Raw genomic sequence first — 17920 nt, 5'->3', positions numbered from 1 at the left:
GGAAAGTAGCCTTTGTAAACAATATTATGTGTAAAATTCTGCGGGCCGTTTGGAAAGTTCTCTCCCTTATCTTCACGCAAATCCTCACATCTGCCTTTCCATCAGTTTCTTCCGACTTCCCACCTCCTCCTCCTCCGCCACCACATATCTCATTGGCGTAAACAAAGCAAAGATATGTGGTTGAGGATTTAGCCCACATCCGGGTCTTTTCCCACCTAAATTCCTGTCATCCCCAAGCCCTTGGGTGCCTGAGCCACCTTTAGCACTGGGCGTGCCTTCACAGTGTCGTGAAGCATATGGACTTTCTGATTTGTCCCTTTTCTCATCTGGTTGATCTCTCACCTTCTGGCTGCATTTTGGATCAAGGCCCAACCCTCGTCCTGAAGGTCAAGATGCTTCATCACGCCTGGCTAAATCTCTTTACAGATCTTGTCTCTTCCTATTCCATACTCTCTTTCCTGTTCAAATCCCTATTTATATCCCTATTACTTTTCCAGTAATGAGCTTTCTTTCAGTCTCCATTTTTTGCTTCAAATGTCTTCTTGCCTCAGCTTACTATTTAATTAAAAGTAGAATCACAGCCTAGAGTTGCATGAACTCTTAAAAAGACGTCTAATCCAATCTCTCCCCAAGTGAAAAAATGTTCTTAAAATTTTCTCAGCAGGATGCTTTCCATAATGGGAAATTCACTCTCTCTTAAGACACACCATTTCATTACTGGAAAACTTTGTTTAGACTGTCCTGATATTCAACTGAAACTTTCCTCTTTGTAAAGCCCACCCTTCTATGGCAACACGAAATTGATTCCATAACCTACAGGGCAGTTGTTAATATAATTGATAACAGCTGTCCTGTCTGTCTCTGTTCTCTTCTCTGGGCTAATTAGCTCCAAGGCATTCAATCATTTTTCCTAAAGCACGTTATTCATCCTCTTACCTTACCTTGGTCCCTAACTCTCTCCTGGTCTCCATGCCCTCTGTGTATAATCATCATTCCCACAGTTCCCTTTCGTAGACTTCCCAGAAAGCATTTATTTCAATATTAACATTTATTTGGTTATTTAACATAAGTTTTGCATTTTGTCTAATGTTCAAATTTGTACATATCGCTTATAAACACTTTTAGAACAGGGACGATGTTGTCCTTACATTGCATTTGTATAGCATATATTAAAAGACAGAAAAGAGCAAACGTTTTCAATTTTAACATCCTTATCAAGATGGATATCAAGATGAGATATTTCAAACAGCTTTCTATACGTGGAAATCAGCATCTATAATATGGCTTATTATTTGCTGTGATCTATAAGGATTTCCTTATAGAGTGATCTGGTCACACCAGCATTTTGTTGGTTTTGGAAGAACTATATTCTTTTAAGTGCTAAACCTAGAAACTTGCTCTTATTTTCAGATCTAGTGAAGAACACTATATATGTACTTTCTTCTTTTACATTCAAAGATAACAGATGTTGGTATTTATGTGATTCAAGAATCACGGAAATGTCAAACTGGAAATAAACTTAGAGGTCATGTAGTAAAACCTTTTAAAAAAACAAATATACAGGGGCCTCCCCATGGCCAGGTAGTTAAGTTCTCACACTCCACTTCTGGCCCAGGGTTTTGCCAGTTTGGATCCTGGCCACAGACCTAGCACTGCTCATCAAGCCATGCTGAGGTGGTGTCCCACATAGAAGAACTAGAAGGACCTACACTAGAATATACAACTGTGTACTGGGGGGCTCTGGGGGGGAGAAGGAGAGCGAATAAACAAAGAAACAGACAAACCACAAACGTAAAGGGGGTTACCCTAAGACACACAGTTACTCCTGAGAGTAGGCTGCACGAGAACCAGAGTTCCTCCATGACAGTCAGTCATTCCTTGCTTGCACCAAGTTGCTCCTTAAAAGGATACAAAACAAAGGAGAGGTCTCCTGCATTTCTTCTTGACAAAGTCACCGTGTCTGTCAATAAATGAAGTACTGCACTTAGCTTTTCTGAGACACACGCTGACACCGGAAATCTGCTATGATGTGAAGCACTCCAGGATTCAGTCCTGCCACAGCGCAGAATGCTCTAGATGCTTTCTGAATTCCCCACTTACCACCTACTCTGGGGGGCCTATCCTAAGGCACATAAACTATTTTTAAATCTCTCTCCTACTGAGTTACTCCCTCCCTAAGCATCAGTACACCCACAAAGGGTTCTTTTCCTGAAGTAGAGAGCACCAGCCAGAAGGCAAAACCTCTGCACAGAGAGTTCAGACTGCCTCAAGCCAATACCGTGGGTCAAAGGCTGAGAAGAGCAAAGAGGGGCCAACATAAAGGCCAGTCTACGTTTGGCTCTTCCTGCTGGCCTTGGTGGCCAAACTGTGATTTGAAAAAAGTCATAATTTCCAACATCATTTTCCTCGTGAACGTATCGTTTTCCCTTCTTTTTCACTGGCTGTCAATAGGCTATGATTTATCTATAGTTACCTACACTTTAAAACAGACATATGTACACGAATATGCTCTGAGTGTGGGAGCAACATTGTCTCACATTTTGCCCGCTCTAAAATACCTAAAGGGGACAATTGATTATTAAGCATTTTATCGAAGGTTTAAAAACTTTCCTATAGAGCACGTTGTGCATTCATCAAATTTTATTCAGACCATCTTAGTGCCATGGCAGCTGTGTGCTCCTTAATTTCCTGCCCTCTTTCTCATTCACTAATCGAAAAATGATTTAAGGAACAATCACTGCTTGGGATAAGTCTGAATCAATTATCAGCACAATTAAAATGTAATAATACTGTAGTAATATTTTTAAAAATCATAAATGACCCATATTAATATTACTTGGAAAGAGGACATTTTATCAAAAGTTTCTTTGTTGAGCTGTGTTTTTTTTTTAAAAAAAGCACACAACTTTGAATAAAATATTTGTTCCTCAAAACTTTTCAGGCAATTAATGTGTTGGGTAATACATTAAAGAGTGGAGACTACAGAATTTCATAACATAAATTTTACAGTCAGAAAAGCAAGTCCTTGTTACACTAGCCTTCCTGAGTCATTTTAGTATAGAATATCAAGGGAATGGAATAAAAAGATCTTTTGTGATTATTCATGGTATACCTACGGGGCTGTTTGAAGAATTGTGGCTAGAGACCAAAAAAAAACTCACTTAAAACAGACTTGCTAAACTTTTATTGTCATATAAATGATTGTATTCAATCGTATTTATCATTAACTTTATTTAACTATTATTAACATTTTAATGAATTATAAGAGTCTACAGGCATGGAGCTCTTTAATAAAACATGAAAATATTTATTGCTCTCTCCCTCTCAAGTATTTTTTGGGTTGATAATTATCTGATTATTTATCGTGACATAACAAATCACCCTATAACTTATTGGCTTGAAATAAAAACACTTATTTTTGTTCATAAATCTGCGCTGGGAGTAAGGTTGGTGAGGACAGATTTTGTCTATTCCACTCAGCATCAGCTGGGGCATCTGGAAGGCCGGGGGCTGAGGTCATCTGAAGCCTCATAGTTGTGGAGGCTGGCCGTCATCTGAGACCTCAGCTAAGGTTGAGGCTGGAACACCTACAAGTAGTCTTTCCCTGTGGCTGTTTGGTTTCTTTACAATATGGTGGCTGGGTTCCAAGGGTGAGCATGCCAAGAGGACCAGGTGGAAGCTGCATTACCTTTGCTGGCTTAGCCTTAGAAGACCCATAATGTTGCTTCCACAGCAGTCACAGGTGCATTTATTTAAGGAGGGAAATATAGACCCCATCTCTCAGTGGAGAAGTGTCAGCATCACATGGTAAGAAGAGCATGTTGGATGGGGTATACTGGTGTGGACATCTAAGGAAAATATAATCTACCTCAATGGTGATGGAAAGTCATTAGGACTAATCCTTGCTCAATGTTCTACTTGAAAAAGACTAATGCCTCTTCCCTTTTTCTAAATGCAAACATGGCTATAAACCTTCTGGTGATATCAGCGTGATTATGTAGATCTCAACCAGAAGTCAGAAGTAGCTCTTGCTTAGTTAAATCACACTCCAGAATCACAAGTCAGAAAATAAGAAAAAAATGAATAATTATGTTCCTGGGAGAAGTAAAAGTTAGGAGCCAAAAGTCTAAGTGACCTTTGTTCAAATTACATGAAAAGTAATCAGCATCAAGTGGCCTCTTAGTGTCATTCTTTCAGAACTGCTAGTGGATGGTACGGGACAGTTGGCAACATCTGTGGGCCAATATACAGGTCACACTGCTCTGTGACCGTCCTATAACCAATGTTCCAAGATAAGCAACACCTCCAGCTTGACGCACATATTGAGATGAGGCGAGAAAAGAATGTTTCCCTTCTGCTTTTCCCCTTTTTCCACTTTTCCCTCTTAAGAAAATCTAATAAGAACTTTTGCAAGCGGCTTAAACGGTTTTGATTTAACTTATTTTACTCTTGTCAGAGTTTTTCCAGATTTAGGTTCCTAAACAACACATTGACACCATATCCAATTTTCTGCCTTTTCAAAGAAAACAGAGCACGACAGGGCAACGAAGGGAAATTCCTCCAACAGCTCACGACTTCTAATGAGACCCTGTTTTACCTTTGAAAACCTTATCTTTTATGTTTGTGCTTTTTTCTCCTTTAAATTGATTAGCAAATTTTCTTTGCTTTGAATTTTCCTTTGGGATTTAAAAATGCTTTGCCCTTTGATTTGTTATTAATATTCCGTTGGTGCCTAGGAGCATTTTGCACTGTGGATACACTTCCTTCTTGTGGCTGAGGAGCCAAATGGGTCCTTAAGTTAAACATACACAGGCAGCATTCAAGACAATACACAGAAGTAGACAGTCTATGGGTCCTAGAAGAAGCTGTGTGGACACTAACAATGTATTGGATTTAGACCAGGATGGACAAATATTTCATCTTTTCCTTGAAGCATTCCCATCCAACTTTCTTTCTTATCCAACTTTCCTTGACTCTCCAATCCAAACTACGACATTTCCCTTGGTCATAGTTTTTCCAACAACACAGCAACCAAGCCACACTGCCTCCCTTTTTTATTTGGTAGCTTCCCAACTGCCTCTGTTATTACTCCTTGTCTAAGAAACTGTAGACTTTTCTTTTCTGGGGAAGATTCGCTCTGAGCTAGCACCTGTGCCAATCTTCCTCTATTTCGTATGTGGGTCTTCCCCACAGCATGGTTGCCGATGAGTGGTGGAGGTCGGCACCCAGGAACCAAACCCAGGCCACCGAGGCAGAGCACGCCAAACTTAACCACTAGGCCATGGCCCAGCCCCAGAAACTGTAGACTTTTAGACTGAAAATGTTGATTGATGCTCGAAGGAGAAGAATAAAATGGAGGAAGCTGGCATGTCATTTCAGCTTATCTGTCCATGACTTTTCTTACCAACATAGCTTCCCATTTGGTGGGGTCTGTAGCTTATTCAATTTTGGGGTCTTTCTTTAAGAAGAGAAATATGAAATGACTGTAAAATTATTTTGAACAGTAGGTATGTATTTAGGTTGAAAAAAGGAATCTAAAAAAATTACAAACTTATTTAAAAAGCTGACAAATACCATAAACACAAATATCACAAACATCATAAAAGCCATAAAAATAATGTAGCTATGAAAATTACAAACTTATTTAAAAAGCTGACAAATACCATAAACACAAATATCACAAACATCATAAAAGCCATAAAAATAATGTAGCTATGAATTAACTGTTTATCATACTTCTATAATATTTTCCTACATTTTTACCTGCATATAATTTGATTGCCTCGTCCCATGACAATGATTTTGTAATACTTTCTGTAGAGAGAACAGAAAGATAATTCAATCTTTCTTTCAGCATAAGTTGATTGAAATTTCTTTTTCAGTTTTTTCATCAGTGAAGGTTTAGAAAAGTTTCTTTTAGCTCCACAACTCATACTGGTAATGTCACATAATGTAACATGATATTGGTAATGTCACGTAAAGTTTAGGATTGAGTAAAATTTGGGAAAATCTAACTCAAGCTTCTTTCATGGTTAAGCTGAAAGATTTCATTGCATTTTGTGATTCTTGTTTAGTGGCTAATCTTAAATACCCTTTAAACTGATGGTACAACTAACTGGTTTGTTGTTGATGTCTTTGTTGTAGAGTAGAAATGAGTGTGAATAACATAAATACAACCTACTAAACTCAAAAAAGCTATTCCCATCTCAACTTTCCCTTAGCCGGAGGCTGAAAATGCCCGTGACCACACATTAACACCTCATATGATAGGAACTGTGTTGGAGGAAAGTCAAAGTGGAGAGAGACAGAAGTCTTAACCAATGGTGGGTAAAACATTTTAGTTTTTAAATTTTACAAAAACCTATGACTGTGTGAACAAACTAAGAGGCCTTTCCCAAGGCCTGGAAAGAAGCCCATGGAAGCTGGGGGCCCTGAAGCTTAATATTATTAGTTTTGTGATAAATTCACCTGTTTCTCTTCCTAGTATTTGTATAACTTTTTCAAGAAAAAAATTTTTTTTGAGGAAGATTAGCCCTGAGCTAACATCTGCTGCCAATCCTCCTCTTTTTGCTGAGGAAGACTGGCCCTGAGCTAACATCAATGCCCATATTCCTCTACTTTATATATGGGACTCCTGACACAGCATGGCTTGACGAGCGGTGTGTAGGTCTGCACCCGGAATCCAAACCAGAGAATCCTGGGCTGCTGAAGTGGAACATGTGAACTTAACCACTGCACCACTGGGCCGGCCCCTCAAGAAATATTTTTTAAAGTCTATTATATGCCTGGCATCACAGAAAACAAATATGAGTTTATAGTTTGGACGAGTTCATATTTCTTGAGAACCTACTTTAAATTTTTATTTGTTGGCATTTGCAACACTTTCAACAAATATCTTTCAAATGCATTTATGCTTCATGGTGGAATTCTACAAGTCTAATTAAAAGCATCACCCCTTCTCAAGGCAATGAAATACACGTATTAACTATAGAATATAAGTACAAAATAATTTTGCATAAAATATATATTTCAATACTAAGGGAATGATCATTGTGGAATGAATTTATATAGGAAAAAAGTCTTGGAGTTGTCTTAAAGGAAGTGGTAGGCATGGACTGAAGGAAAGGATTGAGACTGATGAGCAAATAAACAAACAAATAAAGACAGCACTACAGAGCTAATCTTTTCCAGGCCCCTTTCTATACTTCTGAGGAAAGTGAGGTCCTCAGAAATCAATTACTTGCTCAAGAGTCCATGACTACTAGAGAATGAACAACTTCCAACTGCAGTAAAGGGAAATCATTCATTTACCATGCTTTATTAAGCACCTACAATGTGGTTTGTTAAAACTCATCACAGCTAAACCAGTGACTTGATTGGGTAGACTCGCAACGGCTGGAAGGCAGCTCCAGGAGCCGACAGGTCTTAATCATGGCAGCTGACACTGCTGTGCTTATCCTACTGTGAAGAACTCGGTGAGAGTCATTATGAGCACAACAATACTTTTCACAAAAATACTCAAGATTAGTATATGGGTTTTGCCATATCTTTCATTTTTTGAGGGACTCCTCCTTGTTTGGGATACAGAAATGCTTATAATGTAATTAAGTTTGAGCTATTTCCTTAGCACTAAAATTTTTGTACTAGAATCCTAAATATATAAACAATACAAAGAAAACAAAGTAAAGAAAAGCCCAATAAACGGCAGTTAGAGATGAATGATTTCAATTAAGTCTCAACTACACATTTATCAGTCACTTTGAAATAAACTATTTGACGTAATAAGTAGGTGCCAAACTACTTAACAAGGGGGTTGCAAAGAAAAAAAATGAAACAAATGCTTTTAAAGCACGTGTTGCAATACCTAAAATATGGCAGGTGCTTAATAATGTTAGCTATCTCTATTTTACTAGTAATTAAAACAATAATTCCATCACATAATAAAAACACATTAAAATGGGAATATCCTCTAGACTTCCTCCATCTCTCCTGCGAACTTTATGATTTCATGTGTCCTTTCAAACTCAGCCCGTACACACAAAGAATCTGTATATTATGATAATAATCTTCACTAAAATGTTCATATGGCAACAAGTTTGGGAGAACACTTAACACTCCAGAGTTTAAAATCAGAAATCTATGTTCAAAAAGGATGGTTCTCTTCAACCTGGTGGGAGCTGTTGTGTTAAAGATTTGTAGATATGTTGGGTAAACTCAGGAAGACTGGAGGCTGTGCTCTGATTTCTTGAGATGCGAAGGCCTCATGGGGGCGGTGGTCAAGTTTAAGGGCATCCGTGGTGGATGTCAGCACCAAGGCACCAGCCAGACCAACCACATCTCAGCAGGGCCCAACACAACATTCAAGGACCAGTCGGGCTTGGTCCTGCTGCAGCAGAAGTCAGCTTGGCCCGGGGGGAGTGAGAATGCCATCGGAGTGCTTCCTCTGGGTGAGCAGCTGTTCTAGGCGCTTTTGTGAATTCAGATATTCAAATCCTCTGACCTTTAAATTGACTGCATATTTATCTGAGAGATGGTCAGATTTCACAGAAAGAGACTTTAAAAACAACAGCTGTATTCATATATGATTAACATACTACACAATTCGCCACTTAAAGTGTACAATTTTTAAAGTGGTTTTTGGTATATTTACAAAGTTTGGTATATGTACAGGAGTACATACAGGATTTTTAGAACATTTCCATCACCCCTTAAAAACCCCCTGCCCATTAGCAGTCCTTACCCATTTGCCCCCAACTTCCCTAGGCAACCGCTAGTCTACTCTCCGTCTCTATAGATCTGCCTGTGCTGGACATTTTGTATGATGAAATCGTGCAATATGTGTTTTTTTGTGATTAGTTTCTTTCACTTAGCATCACGTTACCAGGGTTCATCCATGTCGTAGCATATTATCAGTACTTCATTCATTTTTGTCATTGAATGATATTCTACTTTACGAATATACCACATTCTATTTGTCCATTCATCAGTTAATGGACATTTCAGCTGTTCCTACCTTTTGACTATTATAACGCTGCCATGAACATTTGTGTACAAGTTTCTGTGTAAAAGTGTGTTTCATTTCTTTCGAGTGCATATAAAAGAGATTGTAATCTAGAAATTCTATGCACAGCCTTTATTTCCACACTACCTACTCTCTCATCCCCTGAGTTTCTTTCTCCAGAATCCTATTAATACTGATGTCTTGAAAGCCATGAAGTTCTTCTACCTCACAAATATACTTATTTTCCATGTTATGAATTTATTCAACAATTATTCAACAAAACGCATATTATTTATTTCGGTAGTGTACTAGCCACACCATGGATGGTGGAGATACAAGATAAACTAAAGAGTGTCCTGCTTTTATGGAATTTATGTCTAGTTGGGGAGGTGGAGGTGGAGAGAAGCAGATACAGACAATTGGAATATTATTAATATGCGTTATAGCAGAGACAAACAGGGTACCCTGAGGACACAGAGTAGGGGCTTATTCTGTTAGAGTCAAGGAAGCTGTCACAGAACGCGTAATGCTGTTGGGGCTCTTCTGAGTAATATAGGAGGGCGTGAAGATAAAAGGACATTCTAGGCAGAAGGAATAGTATGTGCAAATGTCCTGGGGCAGGAAGAGCATGGGTGAAGTTGAAACCCTAAGAGTAGGGGCTGTGGCATAGAGTGCCTCAGGTAGCGTGGTGGAGTGGTGGCAGGTGAGGTGGGAAAGCAGGCAGCAGTGATATCACAACCGACTCCTGTGTCTTTCTAAGGATTTGGACTTATTTCCTAAGTAATGTGGCCCCACTGAAGCATTTTGAACTGGAGGATTAATTTCGACTAGAACATTTAGAACAACATGAACCTTTGAAAAGCAAGTCTTATAAAGAACTCCTGAACCATGTTTATTATCATGTTTCATCATAAAGTGCTTGACATCCAGATAGCCCAGGGTTGGTGGTAGGAAAAAACCACCTGCGGAGGAAGAAGCTTTGGCCCTGGTGTCAATGCTTTGCTGGCATTCCCCACTTAGTAGTTCATATCTAAAGACAGAACTCTTTGACTTCTATTTTCTTCTTCTAGGGGATCATTCTGCCCCGTGAAGTTCATGACCTACCATCGCCCTTCCAAGGTTTTGATATGTGCTGCATTAAGCTCTCTAATACTAAACAGAAACTAAAAATCACCGGCTGAATCTTCTTTGAAGACCGGTTTCAGCGTCCCTGAATACCTTCTTGTTTGTTTAGTTCTGCTGTCAAAGCTTCTGTCAAACATGGAATCCCCAGGCGGCCTCAAGCCCTTTGGGGGCAAAGCTTTGTCTTGATGAAGGACCTGTTCACTGGATCTTGCCAATTTTCAGCTAAATTTCTGCCTTAAAAAAAGAAAGAAAGAAAGAAAGAAGAAGAAAAAAAATGAATAATATGTGAGGAAAGTCAGGGGAAATTCCATAGAGGAGGGTAAGAATATCATTAGGTCAGACAGAGGGTTACAGATCTAATTTTCAGCAAGAAAATTGTCATCTGTTTGTGGATTTTACAGATATTTGGTAACAATAATCAGGATGAATAGATTAAAGTTATTAACACATAATCACAATCACCGAACTGCAAAAGACCCCAAAAGGATCCTTCTAGACACCTATGTCATTTTATAATTTGTAGTATAGGCCATACTTTCCTAGGCATTTAATTAGAAAACTCTAGAACTTTTCTTATAAGATGTGTCTAATGTCACAATTACAACTATCCTCCTCCCTCCCACTCCTCCTTTCTTAATGATTAAGATCAATTACTTTATGTCTTTTTAAGAATTATGGAGTACAGAAGTCACCATAATTTATTCACCAAAACTCCTATGAGTATTTAAGTAGCTGCTAAGAGTAGTACTGTTTGAGCAAGGACAGAAAAATTTTAATTTAAGTCCAAATGGATCAGTAACTGTTTAGTTTAGACTAGAAAACAGAAAACAGATTGTACTCCGGGAAATATTGACATATTGCTGAATGCATTCTAACCTAGATATATCAAAGTCCTTAGTTTTTATTTATGTCTTTGCAACAGGACACTACGAGGGCATAAAGAAAACATTTGAAAACTACATATATATATATTTTTTCTTCCATATCCAAAGATAGTTTGAAAACTTCATGGATGGATTTTTTCCCCATTTTTCTTTTTACTTTGTTTTTTATTGAGGTATAACTTATATACTGCAAGGTGCAAAAATCTTAAATACACAGCAAAATAAAATTTTTACATGTGTATAAAACCTCCCTTGCCGTTTTTCAGTGCTATGTACTTTCCTACTAAAGGATGTGTCGCAACGTATCATCTCTTTGGCTGTTGATAAACACTTGGTTTGCTTGCATTTGGGGCCTATTATGAATAGTGTTGCTATAAACATTCTTGTGCACAAGAACTAGCTTTGGTTGGGGATGCATTTAGGAGCGGCGTTCCTGGGTCACAGGGCAGACACGTTCAGTATTTGGAGGTCCTGACAAAAGTTTCTCAAAATGGTCATACCAATTTGCACCAGATCTGTATGAAACTTCCAGTTGCGCCATATCCTTGCCAACTCTTCACTATTGTTAGTCCTTTTAATTTCAATCATTCTGGTGAGGGTATACCCTTAATTATTTTATTTGCATTTTTTTTTTTTGATGATTAATGATGTCGGGGCCCTTTTCAAATGCTTAATGCCCAGATGGATATTCTTTTTTGTGAAGTGCCTGTTTGGGATTTTACTCATTTTTAAACTGGGGTTTTTCAGGGTAAATATTTGGGGGAGGTGAGTAGGTTTCTTTTCATGTTCTAGATATGAGTTCTTTGTGAGACGTGTGCTGAAAATATCTTTTCCCGGGCTGTACTTTGCCTCTTACTTTCTTAATGCTGTCTTTTGATGAACAGAAGTTCTTACTTTTTTATTGAGATATAATTGACATATAATACTATATTAGTTTCAGGTGTACAACATAATGACTTGATATTTGTGTATATTGCAAAAAAGATCACCAAAATAAGTCTACTTAACATCCATCACTGCACATAGTTACAACTTTGTTTTCTTGTTGAGAAGTTTTAACATCTACTCTTAGATTTTTCTAAGATCTAACTTTCAAATACACAATACAGCCTTATTACAGAGGTTCTTAATTTTAATACGGTTCAGTTTATGAATCTTTTTTTGATGGTTAGTGCTTTCTGTGCTCTGATTAAAAATCTTTGCCCACCTCACACTCACACAGATATTTTCTTATTTTTTTTTCTAGATTTGTGATTGAACAATTTATTTATTCATTTATTTTTCAGTGAGGAAGATTCCCCCTTAGCTAACATCTGTTGCCAATATTCTTCTTTTTTTGCTTGAGGAAGACTAGGCCTGAGCTAACATCTGTGCCAATCTTCCTCTATTTTGTCTGTAGGATGCCTCCACAGCATGGCTGATGAGTGGAGTAGGTCCATGCTCAGGCTCTGAAACACGTGAACCTGGGCTGCCAATGCAGAGCACACAGAACTTTAACCACTTGGCTGCAGGGCCAGCCCCCAAACAATTTTGTGACAAGCCCATCCTCTCTCCTCCTGAACTGCAGTGGTGCCCGAGTTGCAAACTAGATGATCACATATGGGTGGATCTGCTTCTGAACTCTCCATAGTATTTCAACAGTCTATTTGTCACCCTTGTATCCACATCACACTGTCTTACTATGGCATTAAAGCACGTCGTAGTGATAGTGCAAATCTTCCAACTTGATTCTTCTTTGATATGGCCTTGGCTATTGTAGAATCTTTGCATCTCCATTTAAATTACAGAATCTGACTGTCAATTTCCAACAAAAAACTGCTAGGGTTTGAGAAGGACAACACTGAATACAGATTAATTTGGGAAGAATTGACATCTCTTTAATTTAACTTAATAATAGTGACTCTTTAATCCATGAACATGGTATATCTTTTCATTTAATGTGATTTTCTTTATTTTTCTCAGCAATGTTTTCTAATTTCAGTTTAGGGCATATACATCTTTCCTTATAGTTATCTGAGATATTTGATGATATTTTTTACACTAACATAGCTAATTAATTTTTAGTTTTTATTTTCCTACTGTTTGTTCCTATTATATACAAGTACAATATTTTGTGTTGATGGCGTTAATTAACTTATTACTTTTTTTTTAAAAGATTTTATTTTCCCTTTTACTCCCAAAGCCCCCTGGTTCATAGTTGTGTATTTTTAGTTGTGGGTCCATCTAGTCGTGGCATGTGGGACACCGCCTCAGCGTGACCTGATGAGTGGTGCCAAGTCCGCGCCCAGGATTTGAACTGGCGAAACCCTGGGCCGCCGAAGCGGAGCGCGCGAACTTAACCACTCAGCCACGGGGCCGGCCCCTAACTTATTACTTTTAATAGTTTATATAATGCTACTTTGAAATTTTAAAAATATTTACAGTGGAATAAAAAATATATGGAATAATTAGAATTAAAACTTCAGAAGTTGTGCAAGACCATCACTGAAAACTAGAAAGCATTACTAAGAGAAATTAAAGAAGTCCTGAATAAATGGAGAGACATATGATGTGCATTTGTTGAAAGATTGCATGTTTGTAGAATGTTAAAACATCAATTTTCCCAAAAATTATTTATAGAGTCAACACAATACCTGTCAAACTCCCAGTAGGACTATTTGAAGTAATTGATAATCTCATTTTAAAATTCAAATGGAAATGCCAGGGACCTAAAATAGCTACGATAACTTTGCAAAAGAAGAACAAAGTTGGAGGATTAACATTACCTGATTTTAAGATTTATGAAGATACAACAATCATGACAGCATGGTATTGGTGTCAGGTTAGATCAATAGAGCAAAAGATCAATGAAACAGAATGGAGAGTCCAGAAACAGACCACACACATATGGATAGCTGATATTTTATAAAGATACAGATGCAATTAGTAGAGAAAGGACATTCTTCTCAACAATGGTGCTAGAACAATTGAATATACATATGTAAAAAATGAACTTTGATCCAAACATTACACCACATACAAAAATCAAATGAAAATGGATCATAAATCTAAATGTAAAACCCAACACTGTAAAATTTACTTAAAAAATAGTAGAAAATTTTTGTGACATTGGATTAGGCAAAGATTTCTTAGCTGCAAAATCAATAGCAGAATCCATTATTTAAAAAAAATTGATAAATTGGACTTCATGAAAACTGAAAACTTCTGCTATTTGAAAGACACTATTAAGAAAATGAAAAAACCAGTTACACACTGGGAGAAATATTTCCAAAATATGTCAGATAAAGAAATTGTACTCAGAATTTAAAAAGAACTCTCCAAAGTAAAAAACAAGAAAATAAATACCCCGTTAAAAAGTGACAGAAGGATTTAGATACTTCACCAAAAAGGATATAGAAATGTCAAATAAGCACAATATCCTTAGACCACAGCAAGAGATGGTGAGGATGTGAAGATGGAAGTACACTGACAGTGGGAACATAAAATTTACAACCACCTTGGGAAACAGTTTCACAGCTTTTTAAAAAGCTAAAGATAAGCTATCATATCTTCTGGCCATTCCACTCCTAGGTACTTACCCAGAAGAAATCAAAGTTTATGTCCATACAAAGAGTTGTATGTGAATAATCATAGCAACTTTATTTGTAGTAGCTAAAATTGAAAACAACTCAAATATCTATCAATAGCTGAATGGAAAATAAATTGTGATTATATCTACATAAAGGAATTCTTCTCTGCAGTAAAAAGGAATCAACTATTGATTCAAGCACCTATAAGTATGAATACCAAAATTATTATCCTGAGTGAATGAAGCCAGATAAAAAAGAAGACATATTATACAACTTCCTGTCTATAAAAGTTTAGAAAATACAAACTAATCTACAGTGGCAGAAAGGTGATCTGTTGTTGCCTGGAGCCAGGATGAGGAGACAGTGAGGGGCAGGAGGAAGAGATTCTAAAGATACCTAAGGAAACTTCTGGGAATGTAGCTATGTTCATTGTCTTGATTGGGCTGATAGTTTCACTGGCAAAACGTGTCAAATTGTATACTTTAAATACATGTAGTTTACTGTTTCAATGATTCCTCAATAAAGGTGTTAAAACTTTTCAGTAATGTACTTATGCTACTTTCATTTATAATTGTTACAAATTGATATAAAAATTAATTACCGGCATAATTGTTTATGGCATTTGTTAAATATCTCATAGCAAGAAACTACATTTATCTTTTTTAATTTGTCAATTCATTCAGCAAACATTCAAAGTGCCAGACATTAGAGTGCTGGAGAAACAAAGGTAAAGCTTTCCGATTAGTGGCGTAGACAACTAACATCTATGGAGTACTCCCGGAGTTCAGAGCATGTCCCCTCAAATATCAGATGGATTACTGTGAGCTGAAGGAAGCTGAGAAACAGCAGATTCAGGAAAGGCTCTTTGATCTTCCCTTTTTCTATCTACAACAGGCCATAAGATTTCCCGTGACAGAGGCTGGCCCCGTGGCCGAGTGGTTAACTTCGTGCTCCACTTCGGCGGCCCAGAGTTTCACCAGTTCGGATCCTGGGCGCCGACATGGCACCGCTGTCAGGCCATGCTGAGGCGGCTCCCACATAGAACAACCAGAGGCACTCACAACTAGAATATACAACTATGTACTGGGGGGCTTTGGGGAAAAGAGGAAGAAAAAAGAGAAGATTGGCAACAGATGTTAGCTCAATCTTTAAAAAAAAGAATCTTTTAAAATTCTTTAAAAAAAAGAAAAAAAGATTTCCCATGAGAAAGGTGCCATACGTGTACCAGGAGAGAGCGACCTTATCATCAGAGACTGGGAACTGATGCTGAAATGGATCTGTACACACTTACTGAAATAACCCTTATACTCCACTTGTTTTGTCCCCTACCCCATATGCCTCCTAATCACTTCCCCACAATTTACTACCCATAGCCCAAACCCCAGTGTCTTGTGAATTCTTCACAAATTATTTCTTTGTCTAAAAGGTATAAGAGCTTTCAACTCTGGTCACTTCTTCGGGTCTTCATTCTCTTGTGAAGGCTCCCATATATGAAGAAAAATTTAAAGTTATGTGCTTTTCTCCTGTTAATCCATCTTATGTCGGTTTAATTCTTCAAGCCAGTCGGAAACTTAAAGAGGGTAGAGAATTTTTCCTCCCTTATGGTAGCTATTATGTAACAGCTACTTTTTTTACATCCATCACTTCATTTACTTTTCACACAACAGAAGACATATCTTTTTACATCCATTTTACAGGTGAAGAAATTGAGCCCAAAGACATTAACAAACAGAAGGTGGCAGAATTGGTTCTGAAACCCAGGTTTGTGTGACTTCAAAGTCATGGTACTTTCCATCAAACCATTTTACAAAACCTGCAATCCCTTCTAGAGAGCTCCGAGGCAGAGGATAAGATCCCTAACACTTTCTGAGGAAGTTAGTGAAGGCTTTGCTGTTGAGGCTGTATGGCTTGAGATGCAGTTAGGGCTCTCAAATATTTAGAATTTTAAGGGAATGCATTACTGATGACCCAGAGGCAAGCCATATCCTATCCCTCAGGCAGAAGTAATGTTTTCTTCCTCATTGTTCTTGTGGTATTTTGTTTACGTGGTCACTTATAACTCATCCACTTTATAGCTCAGTGAGTTATACTGAAACTCGTAATTGGCAATCACGTTAGGCTGGAAGCTGCCATTTGAATTTTTATAACTAATATTTTAAATCACCTACTAAGATCTGTGTGAAATCCTCTTACATGGATAAATTAATCTATTATTCACAACTTTATGAGTTAGATACTATTACTATCTCCATTCTACAGAGAAAGAAATGGGCTGCAACCTAAAACTTATGTAAACTTGTATAAAGAAAACACTTAAGCTATGTAAAATTAGCAACTATTTTTGTGTAAAATTTTGTCTTGGAGCTACATTAAACAGCAATGATAAGAGCAAACATTCGGTCGGTAGTCAGACATATTCAAATACATGTATAAATTACATTTCAAAACATTTAAAAATACGAATTGAATTTGTATTATCATTTCTACGATGGATAATAAAAAAGACGATTAAGCTTCTAATTCATTTCTAGAATTTAACATTTGCCTTTGGTGTGAAGCATCACCCTTTCAAAAACCCAAGCTAAAACTTGTGTACTTTGTTTAGAACGATAATGAGGTTGGTTTTACACAGCATCATTCACTTTGTGTTCTAAGAAATGAGGACTTAACAGTCGGTCATAGATTCATGCATCATCAACGTTTAGCATTACAGTCTAAGGCTGGCGCTACGTCTAAAAAGCTATGATGCTCTTATGATGTTACACACGATCACGTGTTCAGAATGCTCAACGAATCCTTCTCTGTGATGCTGCCATAGTCGTCTCCAGGGCCAAGGGCAGAGGTCGTTTACTGGAGGGCATCCGCGAAACGATGCATCACGAAAGCACGGGCACCTACTGTAGCCAGATGCTCAACTGAGCCATCTATACCCACTTAAAAAGAGTCCTTTTTCCCCCTCTAAAGCTCGAACTAATTCTTAAAACAAACGTACACAGGTTTGTCAATGCTTACGTGCCTAAGCAGACCTCAAGGATGAAAGAATGTTGGCTAAGACAAGGTGCCTGCTCTTATTCAGCACACAGTCAGCTTTTTCACTAGATGATCACAAACCAAATTCGCAAAATAATCCAGAACACGGGAGTCCGTCGACCATCCTCGCTCCTAAATTTGCTCCAAACCCACAAATTGTGGGCGGTGCAATCCCGCCCCTTTGAAACTCCCGTCAGTCAACCAGACTGTGGGCGGGGCCACGCCGAAACGCAACCTCCTCGCGCGTCCTGAGGGCGCGTGCGTCCCCAGGGCGCCGGATGACGCGAAGAAGTGGCCGTCGCGCGTGCGCA

The 17920-nt window shown here is 38.0% G+C and overlaps 1 long non-coding RNA gene across 1 annotated transcript; it reads right to left on the bottom strand.

Annotated features, from left to right (window-relative positions):
* Positions 1-7532: 7532 nt before the first annotated feature.
* LOC139073653 (uncharacterized) lies at positions 7533-17892 on the bottom strand. Its single transcript, XR_011522655.1, has 2 exons — positions 17592-17892; positions 7533-10360 (listed from the first exon to the last, which is right to left on the bottom strand). It is a non-coding gene; the product is annotated as an uncharacterized lncRNA (long non-coding RNA).
* Positions 17893-17920: the final 28 nt, after the last annotated feature.

Source organism: Equus przewalskii, chromosome 9 (genome assembly GCF_037783145.1).
Source record: "Equus przewalskii isolate Varuska chromosome 9, EquPr2, whole genome shotgun sequence".
In the NCBI taxonomy this organism is placed as follows: domain Eukaryota; kingdom Metazoa; phylum Chordata; class Mammalia; order Perissodactyla; family Equidae; genus Equus; species Equus przewalskii.
This window is presented reverse-complemented; position numbering and strand designations above follow the sequence as displayed.